Source organism: Capsicum annuum, chromosome 12 (assembly GCF_002878395.1).
Source record: "Capsicum annuum cultivar UCD-10X-F1 chromosome 12, UCD10Xv1.1, whole genome shotgun sequence".
NCBI lineage: Eukaryota > Viridiplantae > Streptophyta > Magnoliopsida > Solanales > Solanaceae > Capsicum > Capsicum annuum.
Window position 1 is genome coordinate 116,091,170 of NC_061122.1, and position 21,816 is coordinate 116,112,985.

Here is a 21,816-nt window from a genome sequence, read left to right on the forward strand (position 1 = left end):
ATCGATATCAAATCCACACAAACTAGTGATCACTCTATAAATCAACCATAGGCTCACTCCTACAGAGGCAGGTAGTTCTAAGGAAGTAAGGTCACTTTATACCTCCCACTCGATGCTAAAGATTTCTCCCGGACTTAGCTCAGATCATTTCAAAGACAATCCACAACAAAATAATTTCAGTAATATATAAATATACATCGGGAGCCATCATTTTTCCCATCAATCAAAATGAACCACATTGTGGATTTCTTTCACACTAGAGTTCAAAACAACTCCATTAAGATCAAAAGGTCAAATCATTCAAAATATCTCAAACATTCAACATCAACCAGCTTATAACACACACTTTCTCAAAAAAACACAATTTTCAATGGGGATTCACAACCCAAATATCAAAATCATGACAAATATCGTTCAAGTTTCATGCTTTGTATCTCCACAGATGTAAGGACATGGAAAGATTGGAAGAAGTGTTAAGTATTCATCTTCCAAAATCATAAACATCAAGATTTCATAATAATCATCATAAGATATGAGTTCATTCTTCAAATTCGTAAAAATCAAATAAAAATCATGCCTTTGTAAAGAAAATTACTTTTGGGCACAAGAACGAAAGAGAGTTCTTGTTGAAAAACCCCACATACCTTGAATGATGAACTTTATATCGATACTCATTTTTGAGATGTTAATCGTGCCTTTGAATGATGGTTCTTGGAGTTCTTGAACTAGGAACTTGGAATCTTGAATCAATTTGCAGAATTAATGGTTAACTTTAGAGGTTCTTAAAGTTGGATGTAGGAACTTAGGGTTTTCTTTTTTAGGGAAATTGATGAAATATAACACATAATGCTTCTAATAGGCTTTAATATAGGATTTGGAAGGATTTTGGCTGAGGAGGAATGACCAAAACGCCCCTAAAAATCAAAAAAATTCTCGAATCTATCCTTTGGTGGACTGTTTTGATAGTCTGAAATAGATCAACCATAATGCTTTACTACGATATCCAAATTGGATGAAACCAATTTCATTAGAAAGAGAACTCTCATATATTTCCGTTAATATATAGTATCTCACCCAGATCATTGTGTACGAGGAGTTATGAACATTTGAAGTTGACCCAAAAATTAACTTTTGATAGGCTGAAGTAGATCGACCTTAACTTTTTGCTCCGATAGACAAATTGGATGAAACCAATTTCATTCGAAAGAGGAATCGTAGAGATTTTCGTTGATATATAGTGTATTACCCAGATCATTATGTATAAGGAGTTATCATCTTTTAAAGTTGGAGGAAAAATACACCAGGCCTCAGTACTTTTTCCTACACGTTTTACTGTTCACTACTATTTACAGTTCGATCGAAATGTTCATAACTTGTCGCTCGGGTGTCCGTTTTGGATGATCCACATATATTTGGAAAGCTTATTCGATACTCTACCCAATGGTGGGTCATGATCTAAGACATTCCTTACGGAAAATTTATAATTCATTCTAGAAGATAGAACCCAACACATTTACGCACAAAATTTCAACGAAAAATTTCTCGGGGTATTACATCATCCCCCACTTGGAAAAATCTGTCCTCGAATGATGCTAGACATGCCAAGATTAGATATGGAATAAACAATACAGCTGAAACCATTTGTTAGAGTCATCACATCATCGTTTCTCACTCTGAATGCAACATAGAATGCATAAATTCAAGAAACTACAGCTGAACACATAATAAATGATAGCTGAACTGCTGCAACTTTTATGAAAAGTGCATGATTTAGGAAAGAACAGTACCTTCGTCTTGATCGGAGTTTGCGGAAAATAGTTATGGGTACTTGCATCGCATATCCGCCTCAGCTTCCCAAGTTGCACCCTTAACAGATTGGTTTCGCCACAGCACCTTGACCAAGGGAACTTCTTTGCTCCTTAGTATTCGGACACTGAAATCAAGAATCTCAACAAGAATCATATCAAAAGAAAGATTTTCTCAAATGTTAGAACTCACAGAGGAATCCACTACCACAACATCGCTAATATGCTTTCTAAGAATGGAGACATGGAATATTGGATGAACAGAGGACAACTCGGAAGGCAACTCGACCTCATAAGCTACCTTACCAACACAGCTAAGAAGTTTGTAAGGACCAACATAACGGGGACTAAGCTTCCCCTTCTTTCTTAATATCTTCACCCCCTCATGGGTTAAATTTTCAGATACACTAGGTCACCAACTTCAAACTCAAGGTCTCTCCTTCTAACATACGCATATGACTTCTGACGACACTGCATAGTTTTCAACCTTTCGCTAGTCAACTTAACTTTTTCCATAGCCTCAAATACCGAATCAGGACCACTCACAGCTGCTTCACCCACCTCGAACCAAACTATGGGTGATCCACACTTCCTCCAATATAAGGCTTCAAACGGAGCCATGCCAATACTAGTGTGGAAACTGTTATTGTAAGAAAACTCTATCAACGGTAAGTGATCATCCCATCTTCCCTTAAAGTCAAGTGTACAAGCTCTCAATATATCCTCTAAAGTCTAGATGGTCCGCTCAGCCTGGCCATCGGTCTGTGGATGAAAAGTAGAACTCAAAAGCACTTGGGTACCAAGACCTTTCTGAAAAGCTTTCCAAAATTGCAAAGTGAACTGAGTACCCCTATCCGAAATGATAGTCAAAGGAACTCCATGTAGTCTTGCTAGCTCTTGAATATTTAATCTAGCATAATCCTCAGCAGTATATGAAGTATGAACAGGCAAGAAATGAGTAGACTTAGTCAACCTATCAACCACAACCCAAATGGAATCATGATGGCATCAGGAAGGAGGTAAACCAATCACGAAGTCCATATTTATCTCTTCCGACATCCAGGTGGAAATACTAAACTCTTGCATCATACCACCAGGTCATTGGTGTTCAACCTTAACCTATTGGCATGTTGCACACTTAGCTACAAACGATGCTATATCTTTCTTTATACCACTCCACTAATAGATTTCCCGCAAGTCTCAGTACATCTTGGTGGCACCAGGATGAATAGAATATCGCGCCCCGTGTGCTTTAGCCATAATCCTCTGTCTTAGATCATCAACTTTTGGGACACACAATCTACCCTTCAATCTCAATACCCCATCTCCCCCTTGGGAGAAAACCTCTACTTTTTGGTCCTTGACTGACTCCCTCAGTCTGACCAAACTAGCATCTAAGTATTGCTTTTCCTTCACTTCCGAAACCAAAGAGGATTTGGAACTACTCTGAACCCCTATACTACCTTCAGTAGAGTTATACAACCTAACCCCCAATCTAGCCAAACGATGTACATCACGAGCCAACTCTTTCTTACCTTCTACCACATGCGAAACACTACCCATGGACACTCTACTTAGGGCATCTGCCACAATATTGGCCTTGCCCAGATGGTACAGCATACTCATATCATAGTCTTTTAATAATTCTAACCATCGTGTCTGCCTAAGATTCAATTCTCTATTGGTAAACACATACTGCAGATTCTGATGATTAGTGAAAACATCAACATGGACACCATACAAATAGTGTCTCTAGATTTCCAAAGGAAACACAACAGCAGCCAACTCAAGTTCATGGGTGGGGTAATTTTTCTCATGGGGTTTCAACTGTCTGGAAGCTTAAGCTATCACCTTACCCTTCTGTATCAATACGCAACCCAACCCAACTCTCAAAGCATCATAGTACACCACAAAACCATCAACAGCATCAGGCAAAGTCAAAACAAAGGCTGAAGTGAGTCGAGTCTTCAACTCCTGAAAATGTAAATAATTCCATGAAACCAACATCAGACATCACATACTCGAAACATAAGGACTCACCACAATAGAGGATATAGAATAGCATTCCCAAAGAATCACTATCAAACCTGGAACTGAGCACCTGAACCTACATTCCAAGAAAATGCAGCCACATCCAAAGATATGGGTCAGTACCATAGAAAAGAACCGAGTATGTGGGGGTGTATGCAATTGTATAAACATCATCATCATAAATATTTATAAGAAATATGCAAGATGTATGAAAGACTCACATAGCCCGAAGAAAATTATCATAATCATGAGAGGATGAAATAAGTACAATAACACATGTGAGTGACCATGTAATTTGTCAGTCACTTTCAGTTCATCAAGAATATCAATTCTCATAATGTAAATAACATTTAATCTTTTGAAAGAAAAACTTTCACAATTCCACTTTCAAATCACTTCACCATTCACCATAGACACAGGGAAACACACACACTCTGGGAGATCCTACAACTAGCATAAACCATGTGAGCTACATGGAGTCCAATGTACAACCCACGTTGGGGAGAGCCGTCCTATCCTTGCCATCGGAGTAGGACTATCGATGTCAAATCCATATAAACTAGTGATCACTATATAAATCAGCCTCAGGCTCACTCTTACGGGGGTATGTAGTTCTAGGGAAGTAAGGTCACTTTATACCTCCCACTCGGTGCTAAAGATTTATCCCGAACTTAGGTCAGATCATTTCAAAGACATTCCATAACAAAACAATTTTAGTAATATATAAATATACATCAGGAGCCATCATACTTCCTATCTATCAAAATCAACCACGTTGTGGATTTGTTTCACACTCGAGTTCAAAACAACTCCATTAAAATCAAAAGGTCAAATCATTCAAAATATCTCAAATATTCAACATCAACGTGCTTATAACATACATTTCTCAAAAAAACACAATTTTCAATTGGGATTCATGACCCAAATATCAAAATCATGATAAATATCATTCAAGATTCATGCTTTATATCTCCACACATGTAAATTCATCTTTCAAAATCATAAACATCAAGATTTCATAATAATCATCATATGATATGGGCTCATGCTTCAAATTCGTAAAAACCAAATAAAAATCATGCCTTTGTAAATAAAATTACTTTTGGGCACAAGAACGAAAGAGAGTTCTTATTGAAAACCCCCACATACCTTGAATGATGAACTTAAGATCGATACTCATTTTTGAGTTGTTAATCGTGCCTTTGAATGATGGTTCTTGGAGTTCTTGAACTAGAAACTTGGAATCTTGAATAAATTTGCAGAATTAATGGTGAACTTTGGAGGTTCTTAAAGTTGGATGTAGGAGCTTAGGGTTTTCTTTTTGAGGGAATTTGATGAAATATAACATATAATGCTTCTAATAGGCTTTAATATAGGGTTTGAACGGATTTTGGGTGAGGTGAAATCACCAAAATACCCCTAAAAATAAAAAAAAACTCAAATTTGTCCTTCGGTGTACTGTTTTGACAGTCTAAAGTAGATCAACCATAACATTTTACTCCGATATCCAAATTGGATGAAACCAATTTCATTAGAAAGAGAATTCTCATATCTTTCCATTGATATATAGTATCTCACCCAGATCATTATGTATGAGGAGTTACGATCGTTTGAATTTGACCCAAAAATTTTCTTTTGATAGGCTAAAGTAGATCGACTATAACTTTTTGCTCCGATAGACAAATTGGATGAAACCAATTTCATTGGAAAGAGGACTCACAGAAATTTTAGTTGATGTATATTAGATCACCCAGATCATTATGTACAAAGATTTATGGTTGTTTAAATCTTGAGCAAACATATGCCAGGGCTCAGTACTTTTTCCTTCACGTTTTACTATTCACTACTATTCACGGTTCAATCGAAATGTTCATAACTTGTCGCTCGGGTGTCTATTTTTAATGATCCATATATCGTTGGAAATCTTATTCGATACTCTAATCAATGGTGGGTAATAATCTAAGACATTCCACATATAAAATTTATAATTCATTCTAGAAGATAGAACCTAATATATTTATGCACAAAATTTCAACGAAAAATTTCTCGGGATATTACAATTCATAAACAATATTTTTCTGTAGTCTAAGATTAAGGTGGATCATTTTGGTCACCTCTAAATTGTATTATAGACCTTGAAATATTAGCAGTTATATGCCAAATTTTCAAAATATGAATTTCGGATGAACATTGTTACTTCTCTGGGTTATGTTATTTCTAGTAAACCAATAATGGTAGATCTACAAAAGGTTGTAGTGGTTAGTAAGTGGCCTAGCCCATGCGTCTAATTGATATTTGGAGCTTCTTGGGTTTAGCTAGTTACTAAAGGACATTTGTGAAAATTTTCTCGACTATAGTTTCCCCATTGACAAAGTTGACCTATAAGAAGGTGAAGTTCTTATGGTCTGATGCTTGTGAGGGTAGATTTAAGAAGCTAAAAGATAAGTTGACTTCTGCTCTAGTTTTGACCTTTCCCAAGGGGAATGATGGATTTTTGGTTTATTGAGATGTGTCCTATGGAGGACGTCATTATGTTTTGATACAACATGTCACGGTGATAGCTTATGCCTTTAGACAGTTAAAGGTGCATGAGAAGAATTACTCAACTTATGACCTGGATTTGTTTGCTGTGGTGTTCATATTAAAAATCTAGTATCACTATTTCTACGGAGTGCATATGGATATCTTTTCAGATCATAAGATCTTTTAATATGTTTTCACCCTGAAAGAGCTTACTCTCAAGCAAAGAAGATGGCTTGAGATGCTCAAGAATTATGACATGAGCTTTCACTATAAGCCAGGTAAATCTAACATATTTGTTGATGCCCCCAACAGATTATCTATGGGAAGTTTAGCTAATATGGATGGGTAGAAGTGAGAATTGGTGAAAAATATTCAATATTTGGCTAAATTTGGAGCTTGTCTCTAGACTTTAAGGACGATAGTGTGTTTGTGCAAAAGGTTTTGAATTAATCTCTTAGTACTGAGATAAAGGAGAAATAGGTATTGAATTTTGTCTTAATGAAGATTAAGGGAGATATAGTTCATCAAAGGGTAATGGATTTTGAGATTGGTGGTGATGGTATCTTGAGGTACCTGGGAAAATTATGTATTCTTGACATAGATGGGCTATGAGAGAGAATCTTGGCCTAGGTTCGTGAGTCACGATATTCTATTCATCCTGGTTCAAAATAAATGTATCATGGCCTTAAGGAGATCTATTGGTGGAAAAATATAAATTAGTATATTGCCAATTTTGTGGCTAAGTGCATAGTGTGTCAACAAGTGAAGGTTGAGCACTTGAGGCGAGGTGGATTGTCTTAGGAGATTGAGTTTCTTGTATGGAAATGGGAGATAATCAATATGGCTTTGTTACCAGTCGCCCTCAGTCTCGAAATCAGTTTGATTCAATTTGGGTTATCGTGGAAACAATGACAAATTCTGCTCACTTCTTCCCTGTAATGACTGACTTTTCGATAGAGGATTTTGCAAGGTTATACCTCCAAGAGATTATGAAGTTGCATAGGGCGCCTATTTTTATCATTTTGGATCATGGTATGTAGTTTTAATCACAGTATTAGCATTTGTTTCAAAGAGGTTTAGGAACTAGAGTCAGCTTTAGTACAATTTTCCACTCATAGTCAAATGGGCAAGCGGAGATCGGAGGATATGCTTTAGGCTTGCATGATTGACTATGGTGGTAGTTGGGCCAGTCATTTACCTCTCATAGAGTTTTCATATAATAATAGCTACCACTATAGTATTGGATGGCTCCATTTAAGGATTTTTATGGTAGGGTGTTTAGACCTCTTATTGGATGGTTCGAAGTTGGTAAGGCAGAAATATTTGGCCTAAATTTGGTTCACCAAGCCATGTAGAAGGTGAAGGTGATTCAAGATGGAATTAAGACTGCGCAACGTTGCTAGTAGTTCTATGCGGAAGTGATGCATAGGGAGTTAGAGTTTGAGCTTGGGGATAGCGTGTTCTTGAAGGTGTCTCCCATGAAGGGAGTAATACAATTTTGGAAGAAGGGAAAGTTGATCCCTGGTTTATTGTCCTGTACTTGTTCTTGGAGAGGGTCAGTAGTATAGCATATGAGTAGGAGTTTCCCTCTAGTTTAAGCTCTATTAACCCGGTGTTCCATGTGTCAATATTAATGAAGTGTGTGGATGATCCGTCACTGATTGTGCCTATCAAGGGTATTTGTATTTTGAATTCTTTGTCTCATAAGGAAGTCCCGGTAAAAATTTTAGATCGGAAAGTTCGTCGATTGCATATGAAGGACATAACTTCGGTAAAGTTTCTATATAGGAACCACAAGGTTGAAGAGGCTACTTAGGAAGATAAAGAGGACATGAAGTCCAAGTATCCATTTTTGTTCTTCACCTCAGATAATCGTGACTAAGGTATGCATTATTCTTAACATCTTTGTTTTCTAACCTTGTAAAAAGAAAGGGGGATTTCCTTAACATCTTTGTTTTCTAACTTTGTTAAAGCTAAGAGTAGTGATGTTTGGGGGTCTAATCATTCTAAGAAATGCCTTGTTCTATAATTTGTGGACCAATGATCAAAGTGGGGGAGAATTGAAACACTCTGGATTTTGGCTCTTAAAAATTTCTTGATCTTTCAATTCACTGCCTTGATTACGACTCACCCTGTAGTATGGTGTCTTAACGGGTAATATGTCCCTAGTTTTACGGTGTCCATTTAATGGTGTTTGAGTTTTTTTATGGGATATAACTTGGGGATATGATTCATAAGTACATGTGAAAAGTTATTAGGACGAATCATAACCAAATAAGTAATTTTTGTGGCTTGATTCTGCTCTGAGTGTGAGTGGCTCACTAAGAATTATGAGGATATGTTCTGAGTCATTAGGTGAAATAATAGGATGTTCAGTGCCTTACCTATTTGAGTTATGTGTTGCCTATGACTGACCCTATCAGTCGTAAAGTAAGGTTACGAGTAATCTAGTTAGTCGTAAGGTTGGAAGTGTATGGGGCTCTTGGTCACTTTCTTTGTTAAGAATTGTGGTCACGAGTTATGGGAATAGAAGACATTTTCCCAGCTTTTAAGTTATGGGAATTCTGGACATTTCCCTTTTTTCCCAAATTGAAACCCACATCTTATAATCTCTTTAGGGTACCATTATCCCTCATAAAAAATATCAAATAACTTCTTCAAGGTCAAGAACACTTAGGGTTTTCAAGAGGTTTATCAATTGGGCTTCCAAGGGTGGTTTCTCTCCATTCTTATTATTGTTCAAGGCATTTTACTCTTCCCTCATTGTCAATTTTGTAAAATCATGTAATTTAATGTTTTGTTCATGAGATATTGATGTTTGGCTTTGAACTATGGGTTGAGGGTTTTTAATATAAATTGCTTTAATATTTCTTCTATGATTTTTATGAAGCTATTGTGCTTAAATTGATTGTTGGTAAATGCATTGGGAGTGCATGGTAATGGTGAATGGAAATAGGGGTACAAAGGAATCCCCAAATCAATTTGTTCAGCATGGAAATTGGTGATAATCTCAACCCACTTGCATAATTGAATTTTGGTCTGTGCATTATCACTTGAATTGACTTATCTTGAAACTAATGCATGGTATAAATGGTTCAGGATGGTTTTAAAAACCTTGAGGGGTATATGGAATCCCCAAAGTGATTTTATTATGAAAACATTGTGGTGTACACAGGAATCCCCCAAATGACTTTTATAATGAAGTCTGCAGGGTACATAGGAATGCCCTAAGTGTTCGTTATTGACATTGGTTCCTAGATATAGTTTGTATGACGATACCACATAATAATTCCTTAATAATTGACTCCTGGAATTAGTTATTTGGTTATGTGTTACATGTTTTAATTGAGGAATAATGGGTGTTGTGATAGCTAGCCGTGAAGGTGTGAGTTTGAAGAACAGACACTAAAACTCATGTTTGCCGATATGAGGGTTGACCGCGATGACTATGTGCTTATGGGATTTAAGGGAATCCCCCAATTCTATACACGTATTTATGTCTCATGGTGGGAGAAGGATACAAGGGAATCCCCGACCATATATGATATCTCTGATTCGCGCAGCTAACATGCATTTGGTCCCATTCAGGGGGTAATACTGGACCCATATAGCTCAGGGATGGACTTATGAAGGTAAAGCTACACAATACAGGTTAAATGTTTTAAATTTCATGCTAAAACTTGTTCCCTTTCCTGGCATGGAATATATATATATATATATATTTTCATATGGTTATGCGCATTGGTTTTACTTTGTTTTAGATTGATGGCATTACTTTACCTTTATCCCTGAGTTACATGCTAGTGTTCACACCGCTATCTGTATTTGGATATTGTATCCACACCAGATGTAAGAACCGGCCATACTTCCTCCCCTCCTGCCCAATGACATAGTGATTTGGGGACAACTTTTGAGTCAAACTGAAGTTATGAGCTTCCATACTCCGAAAGACCCCATTTTATGCTATGGATTTCTTTGTGTCCTTATTATCCCTGTTGGTTATGTATTTGCAATGGTTGAGGAAATGTCTTGACTAGATATTCTTTGGTTTTGATTAGATATTTTGTTGTACTACTCTGGGAATGGACGGTGTCGATATCAATGTTGGTATTGGTATTGGTATTGGTTGGTCATATGGTTTTGGGTGGTTGGTTTAGGTTATAAACTTATTATAATGCCTTTAATTTGATATCCTATTATCTTGTTATATGCTTGGAATTTATCTAACATGGAGTATGAGGTGTCCAATGGTTTGGGTAGTAGGGGTGGTCTCCAATCCCGATTGGATTTGAGATACTCGACATAGCCAGATCCTAGTTTTGGTCGTGTCGTGTCATGTTCTCAAGAGAATGGATTAAGAAATGGGAAAAACAAGCTAAGAAAGGTCTATTTATGCCCATCCTAGGAACCTTGGTGTCGCTATCGCAACTCGGTTCTCATAATTAGAGCACACTGTGGTTGCCTGGACTAGTTGTAAATGAGATCTAGAGCATCGTAATTGTAGCATATAGGTGGTCTGTCAAGGGAGTCGCGATCGCGCTCCTTTGGCTCATTATTAGTGATCGCACCAGTTACAGCTAAGACTTGGAATTTTCCAAGTGTTTGATAAGCCCTCAAGATTTATCCAGGATCCCATACATGCAAAAAGACTATGATACCATACAAAATTAAATGTTCTGGACTCAATGGCATAGTTGAAATCTCAATCTGAGGTTGTTTTGACAATAGTGAGTTCCTCACCCATGTTTTATTTCGTTAACTTTTTTACCAATAGGTCAAAATGATCCCAGGTGCCTTGGGACCTGACCCAAGAGTCTTCCTAGCATAAAATTGACATTCTAGAGCTATTGGAATAGGCAGAATTTCCAAACGAGGTTTTTAGACTAAAATTTTCACCTTGGCTCATTCGAATCAGCGAAAATTTCAAAATAGAGAATTGACTTTAAAAACAAAATAAACTGCACGGTAACTAAATTGCCAGTCTCGACAAGTCATAAATGACTTATGAAAGCTATGAAAAAGTTCTAACCGCAAAAATAAGAATAATTATGGAAAATGACCTAAAGGGTCACTATAGTATCAACTACTCAAAGGGCTTTCATTTGCAAAAGATAAGGATTAGGATATACCTGAAGTCTCAAACAGGTGAGGATATTGGGTCTTCATCTCTCTCTCTTAATCTCCCACGTAGCGTCCTCTAATTCCTCTACTGAACCTTAACTACAGGAATCTCTCTAATTCACAACTGCCTGACATCACTAGCCGAAATAAGCACAGGGTCATCTATGAAAATCAACCACTCATATAACTAGACAGAGTCCCATCTAATCATAGGAGGTGGATCATGAATGTATTGCCACAACATAAAAATATGGAAGACTGGATGAAGAGTGGTAAAATTTAGAGGTAAGGCTAACTCATAAGCTGTCTTACCGATGGTGCGAAGAATCTCAAAGGGTCCAACGTATTTTGGGATGAGTTTGCCTTACCTCCTAAATCTCATACACCCTTCATAGGCGACACACAGAGCAATACCTGATCACCAACTCCAAATCTCAAGGCATAAATCCTATGTGTTGCATAGGCCTTCTACGTACTCTGAGCTTCTCTCAATCTCTCTTACTCTATCCAATGACTCCTGAAGCAAATAAGTATGACGAGATCTAATATCAGAAGTCTCTAACCATCCAATTGAGGAACAACATATCCTACCATACAAAAACTCAAAAGGCACCATCTCAAAATTCGAATGATGACTGTTGTTATATACAAACTCTACCAAGGATAAGTATTGCCCCCACTAACCTCCAAAATCCAAATATAGGTTAGGAGCATATCCTCAAAAACCTAAATAGTCTGCTCTGACTAGCCATCAGTAGATGGATGAAAGGTTGTACTAAGATCCACCTTAGTACCCAATTCCTTTTTAAAAGCTCTCCAAATGTTGTAAGTGAACATGAAACACCGATCTAAAATGATAGATATAGGCAAACCATGCAAATGGATGATCTCCCGTATATTGAGAGGTCTAACCTCTATGCACTGAAGAATATCTAAATAGGAATGAACTATGCCAACTTGGTCAATCAATATATGATGATCCAAATACCATCAGAACAACTAGAAGTGCAAGGAGAACCACTAATGAAATCCATGGTAATCCGCTCCCATTTTCACTAAGCAATGGGTACTCTCTGAATAAAACCACTTGGTCACTGCTCTTCGGCCTTTATCTACTGACAACATAGGCAATGAGCTACAAAATATGCCACATCTCTCTTTATGCAGCTCTACAAATAATGTTGCCTTAAATCTCTATACATCTAAGATGTACCCAAATAAATAGAATATCTACAGCTATGAGCCTCGTGCAAAATTGACTGAATCAAATCATAAACTCTGAAAACATAAATGCGGATATAAAATCTCAAATCACCCTGAATATCTATGGTAGCTCTCTATGAATCACCACTCAACACTTGATCATAGAGGATGCAAAGCCTATTATACTCAAACTAATAATCCTGAACCTTCTTAAACATAGAGGACCTAGCCTCAAAAATAGATAGAACCATCTTAGGATCTGAAATATCAAGGCGAACCATCAAGTTGGCTAAGGACTGAATGTCCCATTCCAACGGCCTTTGAGAAACTTAAATGCAAGCAAAGATACACATGCTCACTGCCTTATAAATCAAGGTGTTTGCTACCATATTCGCCTTGCCCAGATGATATAAGATAGATATATCATAATCCATAAGCAACTCCATAAATCTATGTTGCGTAGATTTAAGTTATCTCTGGGTTATAAGATACTGAAGACTACAATGATCTGTGAAAATATCATAATGCACACCATAAGGATAATGCCTTCAAATCTTAAGCGAGAAAAATATTGTTCCCAGCTCCAAGTCATGAGTGGTGTAGTTGCGCTCATACACCTTAAGCTGCCTCAAAGCATAAGTAATAACAAGACCCTGATTCATCAATAAAAACCCCAAACCAACACCAAAAGCATCACAGTACACGACAAATCCCTCACCCTCAACAGGAAGAGCCAAAATAGGAGTTGAATTAAGAAACTCCTTAAGCTTCCTAAAGCTCGACTCACACTTCTCGAACCATTGGAAAGAAACCCTTCTTCTGAGTCAATCTAGTCATAGGTTCTAAAACAATAGTAACACCCTTGAAGAATCACCTATAATAACCAGCCAATCTCATAAGCTATGAACCTCGATTGGAGATGTAGGCCTTGCCCAACCACGAATGGACTCAATCTTCACTGTTTCTTCCATAATCCCATCCTTAGATACCATATGTCCATGGAGTTTCACTAACTCAAGAATAAACTAAAACTTAGAGAACATGGCAAAAAGTACATGATCTCTCAATGTCTTGAGCACAATCGTCAAATATTACGCATACTCCTCTCTACTTCTCTAATATACAATGATGTCATTGATGAATACAATTATGATGGAATCCAAATAAGGACAAAACACTTAATTCATCTAATCCATAAATGTGGTTGGGGCACTAGTCAATCAAAAATGAAGCCACCAAGGTGTAAAGATTTTAGGAAATAAAAAAAGAAAATCAATAATGAAATAAGAGAAATCTTACCACAAATTCAAAGGAGAATCAAGAAATAATTGTTACTCAATCTCCCAAACCACCCATAAAATCCAATCCTATTATTTTCCACTTTTTAGTTTTTAAATCTAAAGAGAATGGATGAAGAAATGGGCAAGATGTGCCGAAAAGGGTCTAATTATAGCCATCCTAGGTACTAGGGTGTTCCTATCATAAACTGGGGCTCCTAATCACGGCATATTAGGACTTCCAGGATGAACCACGATCGCAACCTCCATCACAGAGATCACATAATCTGGGTAGCCTACCAAGGAAGTCATGATCATGTCGCTTTTGCTCGCTATTACCGATCGCACCAGTTACAATTGAGACTTGGAATTTTTGAAGTCTCCACCAAACCCTCGAGATCTATCCAAAATATTGTATACCCAACTAGACTATGCAACCCAACCAAGTTCAATATTTTGAACTCAATGGCAAAGTCAAAATTTCCATCCAAGGTCATTTCGACTAAAAGTGGGTCTCACACCGACATTTAATTTTTTTAACTTTCCAACTAATAGGTCGAAATGAGCTTGGGTGTCTCGGGACCCAATCAAAGGGTCCTCCTAGACTAAAATTGATATCTCAGAGCTGTAGGAATAGTAATAATTAGCATATTAGGTTGTTTACTGCTAATTCAAGCTAGAAAAGACTTCAAAAGAGGGAATTAGCTCTAAAAACAAATAAACTTCTCAGTAATCAAACTGTTGGTCCAGTAAGTCCCAAATGACTTGGGCCCAAAACAGGTTCATTGTAACTAAAATGGGAAGGTGAATGGTGAAAACAAGAAAAATAGTTTATCAAGCTCAAAATTGAGATCAAAGGATACTTATTCACATTTGGAAAGTCATTATAGGCTAAAAGTGGTTTAAATTCAATAATGGACTATGATTCTTTTTTAACTGGCTATCCTACAACCTAGGCAAAGAATAATCGGGTAAGGTTTGGAGTCAAAACATAATAGGAACATAGTTAGCATCTCTCACACATATAGAAAAGAGTTGCATCATAAACTATCACCTATCCTATTTAACCCAATGTCAGCTATGATATTATATCCCTAATACTAATACCATAATGAGATTCACAATAGTCGCATATATATAGACATCACTCATTTTAAAAACAAAATTTTTAGAGAGGTAATTTTTTCCTCAGAAACACTCTAAGAACAAACAAACAAAACACACCAACTGCCTTAGGTACTCACTTTTCACCTAGCTAAACAAAATAACACAATATGAAACAAAACATAGTACAAAATAATATTTTCTAGACATATTGGCTCTTCTAAGAATAGACTCCAGGGAAAAGAGACACATCCACAAAACTCCAATAGGACATATAGACCTACAAGTATCCCTACACCTATCAAATAGTCATGCGTTGTCCCCAATGCATTAGGCCTCTACAAAATAAGAGAGTTAAGAATATACCTATGGTACCTTAGGTACACACTTTCGACGTCAATCATACTAACACAAATGCACAAATAACAAGATACATTGGGTTTCATCCCAAAGAAAGCATAATTAACATCATGGCATGATGTGGGTATCTTTATTACTCAGACTTCATCAAGGTAGCCAAAGTGTTGGCCTACAATTTTTCTTTCCACTTTGAACATATGAATTGCACCCTTAATGTTTTTTTTAATTTTATACTGTGATCAAGTGGTGGTGGTATGCAAATAAAGGAACCAAGAAATGATATGGCATGTTGTAGTTCTTGGCCATTAAGTGAGGAATATAATTTTTTTTATTTTAGCACAACAAATTCAAGAATATAGATGTATTTTTCCTCTTTTTTGCGCTCCTCTATAAGATCAGCTGGCTCGATTAATATCTAACTATCCAAATGTAATATGGAAAAATAATTCCAATGATGTCCACTACATCCCAACTAATGAATTGCATTATTATTTACATCCTCACATAACTTTTGTATACTTATCTCAATATGGAAAACATCCATAAAAGTATGATAAAGTGTTGAATCCTCAAATTTTAGCTGCTCAATTTGGCGTATACAAAGTTTTTCAGTCTCATATAATGCATAACTAAATTGTTTGATATTACACGCATCAAAATTTTCATTCCAGTCTACTTTTAAGTTGTGAGTATCCAAGCCAAACCTCTAAAACTTTTGAATAAGCTCATGTTTTTCTTTTGCAAGGAGTGTCAACATTTCAATATTCTCTCATTGTGCTCCAATAATATATATATCACACTTCTACAATAATTCATTATATCAAAAGGGTAAAGATCAATAAAAAAATGTCCTCATCTCGCGAAGCTTTCTCTTGTAAAGATGTCATATCACTATGAGTAGGCATACATTTGTGTATTCCCTATGACAAATAGAAAGATAAAACATAAAAACCTCAACAACTTCAACCAATAAATCTACAATCATACTCCCTAGCAATGGAATAAAATTTTTTAATTTGCCCAAACTATAACCTCCAAGAAGATACAATGTGATCGCTGTCAAATTATTGTAACCCAAATAGGTTGGTTTTGATCCCACAGGGAATAGGTCGAACTCATCTCTTGAACTTGCAAAAGTAGCTGGAAATGCAAAAAAGTAAATGGGAGGATTTTTAGTAATCATTAAAAGTAACATGATTTGAATTCTATTAGATGTAAATAATTGAAAACAAACACTAGGTTTGTGTTCCCCTTAGATTCTAACGCTATAGGTTTATCATGCTCAATCCAAATATATCACTACTATGCATTTAGAATCTAACAAGTTTGGTCTCACCAACATTATCTCGACACCCTTTGGTGAATCATCTCCTCTTGGTCTCAGAGTGTCACATTACTAGCCCTTTTCTTGGATCCCAGTTTAACTATCTTCACTCGGTCTCAAGTAATTACACTAGGGTTCATATCGTCGAATCACTATTGCAATCTTATTTTTCCAATATCTACCTCTCACTAGAGTTAGTATCAAATACAGGTGGGTTCTAACATTTCCAAATATTAAAAGGTAACAAAAGTGAAAAAATCACAATACATATAGTAATAATGATCTAGAAGGATTTCACACTTCCCCTACTTTGCTATTTCTCAAGGATTACCACAACCCTAGATAAAGAATTAGTCGATCATAGTTGTGAAATAATACATTGAATTTAATAAAGAAATCATAGAATCAATCTCACAATAATAAACAACCCAGAGTTTCAAATCAATTAATCAAACAAAAATCTAGTACACAAGAATCCAAAATCAAAAGTCAATCTTGGAATCAAAATATGTTTGTGAATAGTATAGGTGCGTCAAAGTGTGTAAACTAACTAAAAATTTTAAAAGAGTATTTATAAATTATATAAAAACCCTAAGAATCCTTTCCAAAGAAAAAGAGGAAAACTGAGTCGACATCCACCTACGGTGCCACTTATAGGTTGTAGGTGGCACTACATAGGTGACCTCACATAGGTGATAGGGTCTTCAAATCAATACTCTCTGAAATTTTAATTTCTAACACTTACTCTGGCACCTACAGGCCGTATGCGGTACCTACGAGCCGTAGGTGCCCCATAGTAGGTAGCCAGGCCAAATTCTTAATTTCTCATTCTCTGAACTTCAACCTTATTAAACCTACTTTGTTACATATGCCACGTAGGTGGAAACTACACTATGTAGGTGCCATTGTATGTGGTCTCAGATCTCATATTTTAGCTTCTTTTTTACTATTTGCCTACCAAATCTGGTCTCCTGCAAAATAAGATAAAAAAAATATCATATCGAAAAAAATGGCTTAAGTAACTTGCATATTTCTTAGTTTTAAGCATCGATAGTGCCATGAAACTATGGCACATAAAGAAATAAAAATGGCACTTACTCGAATGCACTAGCTGAAGACTTGGAATTATTCTAAGTCTCCAGTGACCCCAGGAGATTCATCTGGAATCGAATATATGCTAAAAATCTTTGATTCCCTATATAATTGACATTTCAGACTCAATGGCGCAATTAAAATTTCCATCCGAGTTCATTTTGAAAAAAATGGGTCGTACGCTCAAGTGCCAATTTTGCCAATTGCCCAAAATATGTCCAAAATTCTTGGGACCCAAACAAAAGATCCACTTAGCCTAACATCAATGTTTTAGAGTTTTCGCTATTGTTAGTATTGTGATAAAGGTCATTCAACTGAAATATTTTCCTGGTAGCCAATTCTAAATAGTAAAGACTTTGAAATAGGGAATTGGCTCTAAAAAATAAATGAATTGCCCGATAATTGAACTGTCAACTCCAACAAGTAATAAATTACTTGGGGAAGCTATAGAAAAGCTCTAAATAGAAAAAATGAGTGGAAATATAGAACAAATCTGGATTGTCTTTACAAGAATCATATTTTTTTCTTCACAAACAAGATAGGACCACCCCAAAGAGACATACTCAGTGTAATGAAATCCTTACCCAGAAGATCTTGATGTTGGGAATTTAGCTCCTTAAGCTCGACAGGAGCTATATAGTAAGGTGCCACAGAAATAGGTTGGGTTCTCAACTCGAGATAAATAATAAACATAATATCATGCATAGGATGATGAAGACTAGGTATATCAGTAGGAAGAACATCAGGAAAATCATGGACTATAGAAACGGAATCAAGCCAAGAACTCTCCTCACTAAAATCACCAATATAAGTGAGATTTGACTTATAATCCCATGATAAAAGTCTTCTACCCCAAATACAAGAAATAATCTCCATCGGGTAATGACTAAAAGTTTCTATTCACACAACTAAGGGTATGCCAGTCGTGGCTAGGGTAACGATCTTGGTAAAATAATCCAAGACCGCATGGTAGGGGGACAACTATTTTATGCTCAGAATCATGTCAAAATCCACCATATTTAACACAATAAGATTATCTGGAGTATCAAACGTTTGAACAGTCACAACATATGACCTACAAATATAATCCACTAATAAAGAATCACTCGTAGGATTATATAAACATAATGATATAGATAAAGAATCCTAAGATAACCCTAACCATGGTGCATAGTAAGCAAAGACATAAGACTAAATGGATCTCATTTCAAATAAAGAACAAACAAGATAATGGTACACTAAAATCATACTTATATTAATAGTATCTGAAGACTCATCCTCTAATCTATCAGGTAGAACATATAACTGACCTCACCCACCTCTTGGTTGGGAGCCTAACTATTCACCAATTTTTCCTATCTGAGGACCTCCACAAGCACCCTGAGGACCACCACAATGACCATGCATACCATCTCTACTTAGGGGTGGTACAATCCTAATTAGTGGAACACTCTGAGCGGTAGGTAATAATGTACCAATTCATGACAATACATTTTTCATCTTCATGGAAGGATAATTTCATTTTTTTCTTAAAACAGATAGTATTTTTTTAATGTGTTTTGGTCTTGTTCTCAGGAATTAATGTTAAAGATATGGGAAATCAAAATTATAAGCAAAAGAGGTTTACAACAATTATACTAACAAGCCGCTAGTGACTTGACGGACCGTCACACCGTATACGATAAATAAAAAAGTGAAATTTTGGAATTGGATGATGGTTTTACAAGGGCACAATGGGGATATGATGGACCGTCATCCTGGCCATCTCGTCTAAACAGAAATTCATACAAATTGGGAGGTAGGAGATGAGATAAAAGATGGACTATCAGACTATAATGGACCATCACAGAATTCATCGAGCTTATTTTAGAGTAGATTGATTGAAGATAGCAGCGATAGTTCAGCCAATGAACCATCGCTCCTTTAATATACCATTGAGCGAGTCGTCAACTGTGACACGACAACCTAATTTTAAAATTAAAAACACAACTTTACTAGAGCCTATAAATACGTAGTTTTGGGTTAGAATAGGCATTGTTGAACTCAGTTTAAATTTTGTAATGTAAGGAGAGCTGAGAAACAATTTTGGAGTTGATAAACAAATTGCTCTTTATTTAAATTTGAACATGAAAATCCTGTATTTCTTTATTGTAAGTTTCAACCTTAAACTTATAAAATTCAGCTTTTTAATCTATTTTCTAATCAAGAGTGGCTAAAACACCATAAGTAGGGTTTATGGGATCCTTGGTGGAAATTCACTTTTTAGGTTATGAGCAGTTGAGTTTACATTAAAAGTTGTGATTATATCACTTTTCTCTTTATTTTTATGAGTTATCCTGGTTGAAAACTTGATAAAATGCCCTAAAACTTGTCTAACTTGAATAAATAGGTTAATGTTGGGAAAAGAGAGTAGTGACAAGAATTTAGAATTTTCAAACTCTAAATATAGATTAATGCCTTAGCCGAATTAATTGATTGAGGTGTATATTGAAATATCATCTCTTTACGTTAAGTTTGAGAAAAATTAAGATGAAAACCATCTTTGAATGTTCGGAAATACCTCGATGAAAAATTGATCTCAATTTTCTTATAATCACATATTTGTGTATAAACTTATTTACCCTAATTCTTAAAGTAATTGAACACCAAGGTGTAATTTCCATTCTTTTTTTATGTTATATATATCTGCTTTATCTTTGGAGCTCAATTGGCAGTTGCCTATTAAGTACCATTCTTTTGGTACTCATACTACACTTCTACAACCTACAGATCATAGTACAGGTTATCGTCATTTATGTGTGTGTCATATGGAGAAGCCATATTTCAAAGGCTTAGAGTGAGCTTCTGACATTTGGGGTACTGCTTACCTTTCTCTTATGTATTAGACTAATCTCTACGATGTATTTATAGATAAGTTGTATCAATATATTCATTTGTGTTTTGCTTTTGTACTCTCATATTATATTATAAGATCTTGTACTGATTTCACCAGTTTTTGGTCTTCATTAAGTATTTGAACTTCAATTTTATCTATTTCGCATTCTCTTCTATATATATTTGGGTTTTCCATTACTAATCATTTTGAATTACATGGATTAGCTTGCCTACCAGTAGGTTATGGTAGGAACCATCATGACCTGAGAAATTTGGTCATGACAAATTGGTATCAGAGCCTAGGCTTTACCGATGTATTAGTACAAGAGCTAAGTGTTTAGAAGAGTCCTGCAAATCGATGCGAGATGTCCATAACCTATCTTTAGGAGGCTACAGAGACATTTTAGGAAATTCACTTCTTGAATCCTTGTCATTTGACCACATTTCTATAAGCCTTGAACACGTTCTTTGACTCTATTTTTTCCCTAATGAATGATGCAAGATGGGTGATGTTGATTCAAATGAGATTTTAGCACGCCTTTCTAGTGGTTCAATGAAATTCCATACTTGAGAGTCAGAGATGTATATCAAAGGTTTTCAGCATCATCCAAAAGGTTTTGGGGCCATCTTAGGCTCCAGTTGAGCTCGTGACTACTTCATCCCTTAGGAGTTTTGCATTGGGGATTCGAGTCAGGTCAAAGATCCCTCACAACCATGGATGACATTCGAGTCATTGAACAGTTCTAAGACTAGAGTTGGAATTATTGGTGTTCATCAAGGTTCCTTGTCAGATCTGAGTATGATATTGGATTTCTAGATTGGGCTAGGCATATTCTTATGTTATAAACTTTAGAACCGGGCATAGGTATGGATTTATTAGAGGACTGGCATTGCCACTCCGCTCGACATCAGAGCATATGATAGAAGTTGGGCCTTGATTCTCTATGGTTCTGGATTATACGATGGCAAGGAAAAGAGCATTTATTAAGACTTATGGATGTGGCAACAAGAGGCCATGACATCAATATAGTGCTACTCATATTTCATTTGGGATCTTGTATGGTTGTGACGAGAAGAGACGTTTGTTCAGAGATTGTCCTAG